At 41.8% G+C, this 8,573-nt stretch overlaps 1 non-coding gene across 1 annotated transcript; it reads right to left on the reverse strand.

The window, feature by feature from the left end:
• Positions 1-4,560: 4,560 nt before the first annotated feature.
• trnas-gcu (transfer RNA serine (anticodon GCU)) lies at positions 4,561-4,642 on the reverse strand. Its single transcript has one exon. It is a non-coding gene; the product is annotated as a tRNA-Ser (tRNA).
• Between the last annotated feature and the right edge of the window lie 3,931 nt (positions 4,643-8,573).

Consider the following 8,573-nt stretch of genomic DNA (forward strand, 5'->3'; position numbering starts at 1 on the left):
CTGGTGCTTCCAACTAACTCTGTTCGATACAATCTGGTGCTGTGTGATTTTTACTCTGATAGCTCTTGGTAATGTTTAACTGATCGAAGACAGTGAAAGAACTTTCATTCGTGGAGATGAAAATTTCAAATATTATCCACCTCAGCATAAGAAAAGTGATTAGGTTGGATTTGTGATGAATCTCCACAATGCGCTTGTGCAAAGTAAAAGTCGAATTTCTAATGCCTGATCCGGAGCCAGCTCTCCGAATGGTTGCACCAATGGCCAGATGCACAGCTGAGATTTTACACGCGGCAGAGCTGCGGTATTAACAAGGACATGAGCAATAACAGTAACAGTCACAAGGTGAACAAAGAACCGAGATAATCACCATCATTGATTCACTTCAATTTGTACTCAAAACAACGATCATTCACAATCGGATCAGCCAATCAATGAGGTCCCTGCTGATCTTGGAAATTGCAACTGACATTTCTGCGTTTTCACCATAATTTGAGGTAAACTCCAGCCTAATCATAACTTCGCATATTCCCATTAATTTTTATATTTAGATATCGTTAATGACCTGTCCGAATTTGCAGGAAATGAGTGAAAACGTCCTCCCGGTGACGTAATCCAGCGCAGAGTCGGCCAGAAATGAAAAGACAAAGACATGAACCATCACTCCCATTTCTCTCTGTTTCAATGCGTTTTCCTGAGTTGAATATTTGCAGGACTTGTCTTTACTATCTAAAGAATTAATTATTTTCCCGGGAAAGATTCTTCATAAATCAATTAACATATGAGGTCTTGAAATATATTTTACTTTAGACTAAAATAGTTGAATATCCTTTCCCCCAGCCTAATGTCCCAATGCTCCCTCCTCTTCCATGTAAACACAAGCTTCTACAAGTGATGTTGGAGCTCCCAACCTGACGTTACAATGCTCCTTGCTGCTCCATGTCAAGAGAAGCTGCTCTACTTGAAGTTGGAGCTCCCAGTTTGATGTCCCAATGCTCCCTGTTCCATGTCATTACCAGTGGTGCAGTTGAGGTTAGACCTACCACTCTGATGTCCCAATGATCCCAGCTGTTACATGTCACTAAAAGCTGGTCCTTGTGAGGTTGGAGCTCCCAGTCTGATGTCCCAATGTTCCCTCCTCCATGTCAAGAGAAGCAGTCCAGTTGAGGTTGGATGTATCACTCTGATGTCCCAATGCTCCCTGCTGCTACATGTCATTAAAAGCAGCTCCAGGTGAGAGTGGAACTCCCAGACGGATCTCGCAAAGCGCCTTGCTCCATGTCAACTGAAGCTGCTCCAAATGAGGTTAGATCTTGCATTCGGATGTGCCAATGCTCCCTGCTGCTCCATGTCAATGGAAGCTGCTCCAGGAGTGGTTGGAACTCCCAGACTGATGTCACAATACTCTCTGGTCCACGTCAAAAGACGCTGCTCCAAATGAAGTGGGAGCTCCCATCCATGGCAGCTCTCATACTTCTATACCATCATAGAAATACTGCCCACTGAACATCCCCACCACTGGACCAATTGGTGGAATAACCACATCATGAGAACCTAATATTATTTTTATTCACCACCGAATCATTATTTCCAAAAGTCATTCTTTCTTAAACCTTATTTCGCATGTGCATACTGCAGTCCATCCGAAGTAAGATAATGGTGCTAATTGATGTATACTTAATAAAAATTACATCCTATTTTTCATGTTGAGTAACTGCGAGTTAACAAGGACAATGTTTGTATTCAAAACACACTTTTATTCCAGGTGAGAGAATGTGGTTTGCATTATTTAAAATGAACTTGTTCACTGCGTAAAATGATCAAATAGATCTCAATTTCAAAAAACATTAGTAACGTTGTCATCCATCTTGAAATGTGGTGTCTTCTTCTTTCAACCAGACGGGTATGATATCAAAAAATCTATTACTGATATGCGTATAGACACTTTAAATCGCAAGGATTTTGAAGGTTTGTAACTCAGGTTGAGGTTTAAGGTGTAGGTTTGCTCGCTGAGCTGTAGGTTTGATATCCAGATGTTTCATTACCTGGCTAGGTAACACCATCAGTGGCGACCTCCATGTGAAGGGAAGCTGTTGTCTCTTGCTTTCTATTTATATCTTTCTCCTGGATGGGGTTCCTGCGGTTTGTGGTGATGTCATTTCCTGTTCGTTTTCTGCGGGGTTGATAGATGGCATGTAGATCTATGTGTTTGTTTATGGCGTTGTAGTTGGAGTTCCAGCCTTTGGGAATTTTCTGGCATGTCTTTGCTTAGACTGTCCCAGGATCAAGGTGTTTCCCAAGCCGAATCGGACTACAAAAAATCCATAAACCAGGAGCCCCCCTCAGACCCATAGTCTCATTACCCGGAACACCAACTTACAGACGGGCCAAAGAACTACACACAAGACTGAAATTCCTCATAGAAGAGTCACAGCACTCCATCCACTCTACCCAGGAATTCCTAAAAATCATCAAAAACACCAAAGTGGAGGAAGAGGAAGCAATGATCTCATTCGACACAACAGCACTGTTCACCTCCATCAACATCGACCTGGCAAAGGAAACACTTACCACACTTTTAGAAGAGACCATCACAGACGCACCAACCACCATCAATCACATTACCAACGAAAACATCATGAAGCTCGTGAACCTGTGCCTCACCACCGAGTTCACCTTCAACAACATAGTCTACAAACAAACCAACGGCACACCCATGGGATCTCCGCTATCAGGATTCATAGCAGAAGCGGTAATGCAAAGACTAGAACAAACACCCCTGCCAACAATCAAACCAAACATCTGGGTCCGCTACGTAGATGACACCTTTGTCATCACAAAACAAAACAAGATAGAAGAGACATTTGACATCATCAACAACACCCTCACAGGCATAAAGTTCACCAAGGAGGAAGAAACCGACAACAAACTCGCATTCCTGAACGTCACAGTAGAAAGAAAGGACAACGGAGAACTACAAACCTATGTATACAGAAAACCGACAAACACTGACCAAATACTTAACTACACCAGCAAACATCCCAACACACACAAACGAAGCTGTATCAGAACACTATTCCAACGAGCCACCACACACTGCAGCACAGACGAACTTCGGAAAACAGAGGAGAACCACCTATTCAACGTATTCGAGAAGAATAGATACTCAAAAATACAGTTCGCAGATTCCTCAAGAACAAACCACGACAAGCAGACCACACACAGCCAGAAACCATAACCACCTTACCATACATCGAAGAAGTTTCAGAAATGACAGCCAGACTATTCAGACCCCTCGGAATCCTAGTAGTACACAAACCCACCAACACTCTCAAACAAAAGCTAACTTAAAAGACACAGTACAACCCATGGACGAAACCAACGTCATCTACAAAATTCCATGCAATGACTGCCACCAACACTATGTAAGACAAACAGGAAGAAAGTTAGCCACCAGGATATACGAACACCAGCTAGCCACAAAAAGACACGACCTTCTCTCCTTCGTAGCCCTACATAGGGATTAAAAATACCACTATTTCGACTGGGACAACACAACTATCCTGGAACAGGCTAAGCAAAGATATGCCAGAGAATTCCTAGAGGCCTGGCACTTCAACCACAATGCCATAAACAAACACTTAGATCTAGATGCCATCTATCAACCCCTCAGAAAACGAACAGGAAATGACATCACCACAAACCCCAGGAACCCCATTGAGGAGAAAAATATAAATAGAAAGCAGGAGACAACAGCTTTGCTTCAATTGGAGGTCGCCACTGATGATGATGTTACTTAGCCAAGTAATGAAACGTCTGGATATCAAAGTTACAGCTCAGTGAGCAACCCTACACCCAACATTTTAAATCATTTTTCATGTTTATGTTGCATGAATCTGCGGTTATTAATCCACAGTTTAGTTTCACTCCCTATAGGTAACATGCTGATTTCTCCAGTTGTTCATAGTTCAATGTGATGCATCCAGTGTGTGCATAACGAGAAGGAGCTTGCTTCCCACATCTTGTGTTTATCTGTGCCTTATGTCCAGCATTCATCAATGGCGACAGTAAGGGTCGAGGGCGAGACCAATGTGTAAGTCTCTCCATGCCCATGCACGGCACCCACAGCGGCAATTCTCCACTGTGCATTTACACCCAGTTCTCAGTGCCCCTAAACCCACACCCTGCCCCTTTGAAATATCTCTATTATTTTGTGCTGTCTCGCTGTGCTCTTCTCACCAGGATGAATTACTTCTACTCAACTTCTTCCAGATTTCATCTGACAAAACATTCATTAAGAATCCCTTTGCATAACATGCACTTCGCAGCTCTCGGTATTTGATTTTCCTGGATGTCTTTCATACGAAAAAACGTTCACAGCAGCTTGAAATGAAAAAGGAAATCGCGTTTCTTTTCATTATCCCAAAGCAAACTACATTCCAATGCAGTTTAGTCAAATGGCACAAACTATTCCTTGAGATTTTGTAATAGCGACAATGCATATAAACTGACCGTTGGAGTTGTAGCTTCAATGCGACAGCTGAAAGCCGTTGATGACAGCGACGAGAGTGGGATTCGAACCCACGCGTACAGAGCACAATGGATTAGCAGTCCATCGCCTTAACCTGTCGGCCACCTCGTCACAGATACTCAAAAAGCTATGACCTTATGCATAATTGAATTTCGTAAATTATGCAGAGCAGCAGATATTTCTCCCTGGTGTTGGTGAAATGAGAAATAACACAGTCCGGTTCCAAGACTATGGTCTGACCCCTGGGTTGTGGGGCAAGTGCACTCCCACTGTTACACTGTGCACACATTGATCTGAACAAAAATGAGGAAATGAATATGTAACAAGGTCAATTGAATTCTGTGAAATTTGAAGTCAACGGAATGAAGAACCCGAGACAGCAGGAGGTTTTCTTTCAATAAAGAGTTGGACAGAGCTCTTAAGGATAGTGGAATCAAGGGTCATGGGGATAAGGCAGGAACAGGATACAGATTGAGGATGTTCAGCCATGATCATAATGAATGGTGGTGCTGGCTCGAAGGGCAGAATGGCCTACTCCTGCACCTGCTGTCTATTGTCTATTAAATTGCCTGTGAGGAATTGTTTTCCAGACTGGAGGAGAGTGCATCGTGCTCCATGTCATTATTCCGAAGACCTAACTTCCGCTCAGATGTTTTTGACACGCACTTGTGGACAAAAAACAGACAATTTCAAAATCCAAAATAAGGTTAAACTGACAATTGAGCTCAATAATGCAAAAACCTTGATGTGTATCATTTTCCTGGGCCGTGCGACACCAAGTCACGGTATGATCACAGCAACACAGTGAGCAAGTGTCAGAAGGGATATGAGTGCAGTGCCAGAGCGCATGCTGGGAGCAGCACGTGACACACGGGGAAGTGCATTTCCCACAACAGGAACACTTCCCAAACAGCGGAATGCGGTGGAAGAATTCAGAGGGAGTTTGCACTATGAAATTTGATGCCAGAGACACAATGGAGATCTGTCATTGAGTCTGTTCAAGATGAAGAATTTAAGATTTCGACAGATGCAAAACAAAATAAAAAGCTCATGAGTTAATGAAGGCAAAAGATGAAATTGTACATTTCATCAATCTATCCATCTTTACAATAAGTACCTCACCACTTTCCTCACTCGGGGACAGAACCACTGGTGAAGATGATCATACAATCCCCGTTTACTAGCCATGGAATCAGAGAAACTCGGTTTCCCAAACGTTAAGGTAAAACCAGGAATGTGGAGGTAAGCATTAATGTGTTGCTCCTGTGCTGAAGGTGACCAGTTTAGTGGGCTGTGCTGTGCCGAGGTTTTAATTTTGAGCCTCACATGGAGCAGCTTTAATTTGTCGTCGTGTTGAGGGATACGGACAGAAGGTGATATTGAGCAAAGCCAAGTTTATGGGAAAATACCCGTGTTTGTGGATTGAGAAACAACCTTTTCTGGATAATGACTCCTTGATCAACAAACATACTGCAAGTATCTAAAACGTGAAGAAACATATGTGGAGAGAGAGCCGAAGGTGATTTTTCACCAGACGGATAACGTTTCCCATGTGCACTGCTTTAAATTCTGGGAAAATAGATGTTGAACTGGTTTCATGTTACACAGTTTGTTACAAACTCACAAAGGTTGTTGCAATAAAAAAAAAGAAATCACATAGGACCATTTGAATATTGTATTGAACTGAATTTTGGTCTGAGCATATTTTATCTTAACTGGCGTGCTGCAGAGAAGTACAGAGGGTTAACAATACAAAAGGACCCAGTCTCCTTGGTGGATTTCTTGGGTGGAATTAAGAATGTACGAAATGTACATAACATCATGTGAATGTGGTCAAATCTTTAAAGTAGGTATTGCATCTCCAAGTGACGATTCAATTCCTAGTCATTAGGATATAACTTCTGTCTGCAGTTATTTTAGGACATCAGCTCCATTTACCAAGTTTCACCTTGAATAATACGCCACACCTTACCAATCCATGAACTTGTTATACTCAGTCTTATTCAGTTGTACGTGTTCATGAAATATCTTTGTGTCTGAAGTCAACAAATTCGAAATTGTTACGCAACCATACTGACTTTCACTCAATGGTAAATTCTCTCCTTGTACGTTTGTTCGTGTATCTTTTAAACCACTCTGAAGTCAGCTTCTACGTTTTACTTCTGTAAAGTCGTTCACGATTTAAATAACTCTATTGAGTGGAAGAAACTCTCATCCAAACTTTTCTGAATCATTCCCTAATGGTTTTCAAGCTCAAACGATAGTTATTGATTCACTCGAAAGAGGGACTTGCCCCGATTTACTCATTCAAACCTCGCGTTATGTGAAAATCTCATTTGTTTACATCAAAGTTGCGTGTTTTTGCTCCAGCATTTCCAAATCTCGTGAATAGACTCCGTCATTCTTTCTATCATCCCGATGAAACCGGTTGTAGGAGAATGAGGACAAGGATTACACACAATACTTCCACTGAGTGTGCCCTAAAGATTTTACAGTTACACTATGAACTCTTTGCTTTTTAAATACGACGTCTCTATTTATAAACGCCAAGAAGGTTAATTACTATCTATCCAGTTCATGAACATCGTCTCCATGGAGACGAAAATTATCTATCACTTCCTTTATTCTTCCACGGAATGTCTGAAAGGTTTGTAAGGCCAGCATCTCCATATCCCCGTGTCCTGAGTCAGTCTCAGCTATTTCTAAAGGTGACTGAAGTTCAAATACTTCATAGTGTTTCTCCCGTCATTCCAGTGCAGACTGGTTCTGGACAGTAAATGCCATCACCAAAGGCCACCGTGGATCTGAAATCAACAGTTTTCATATAGTAATGGTCGTACCTATTGTTTATCGTATGTCCATGTTCTTGTTCAATTTTTTCATCATTTCATGGGTCCCTATACTTAATTCTACCGAATGATTAATTTGTGAATGGAGACATTCCCTTCACCACTCATTCGAAGCTCCATGGAACATTAAAAGATTTTACTCATACGCATCCAGACGACGGTCCTGCCATTATTGGGATGAATCAGTGAACATTCCCCACGTATCCTCAAAGGCAAGGATTTCCTTTTCCATTTTAGGAGATCATTACAGCACTGAATCCCATGTGTGCGTTCATTATAACCGAAACAGTTGCAGCAAGACTTTAAAACTAAGATTTTGCTAAGATCTACTTGTATTGGTTGTCCCAAAAATTACATTCCATATTATGGTGTGATTGTGAATGAAAGCACTTTCTGATTCTTGATCAATTATTTTTCAGTTTTGTCAAAAAATTATCATTCGCCGTTCTCTCTTTCCCTTTCAGTTTCCCGTTTTATATCCCGTATTTTATCTGTTTATCTTAAGTTTTCAATAATTTCAATGAATCTCGCTCCTGATTACCAATCCGAGAGAATGCCACAATTTTGTCAAATTATATGCAATGCAGCTGTAGGGCGCGGTGACCAAGTGGAAAGGCATTGGTCACGTGAACCAAGTAGCAGGAGCGAGCTGGTCGAATCTGGCCATTCCATCGTAGTCATATTTAAAACATTTAACATAATCTTTCGCCAAATCATATTTGGCAGAAAACAAGAAAACAAAAACGAAAAAATGGCTGATGTTGAAAATCAAACAAAAACAGACGTTGCTGGAATATTTCAGGACGTCTGGCAGCATCTGTGGAGAGACGGACCCAATGGATGTGAAACGTTAACTGTGATTCATCTGCACAGATGCTGCCAGCTCACCTGTGATTTTACAGCAATTTCTGTTTTTGTTTCAGATTGGCAGATTTTGTCGCAGTCCATGAGAACAGTGCTCATTAGAATCAAACAGACAGCATGGACCTGGGAGTGTGAAATGAGACAGTAATAATGAATGAGTGGAGAGTGTTGTACTGGAAAAGCACAGCAGGTCAGGCAACATCTGAGGAGCAGGAGAATGGACGATTTAGGCATAAGCCATTCATCAGGAATTAGGCTTGTGAGTCGGGCAGAAGAACAAAACTGAAGCCAGGTGCCAACTCGCAGGCACCTCCTCCTACAGACCACGA

The sequence above is a fragment of the Chiloscyllium punctatum genome, chromosome 34 (assembly GCF_047496795.1).
Source record: "Chiloscyllium punctatum isolate Juve2018m chromosome 34, sChiPun1.3, whole genome shotgun sequence".
NCBI classification, from domain to species: domain Eukaryota; kingdom Metazoa; phylum Chordata; class Chondrichthyes; order Orectolobiformes; family Hemiscylliidae; genus Chiloscyllium; species Chiloscyllium punctatum.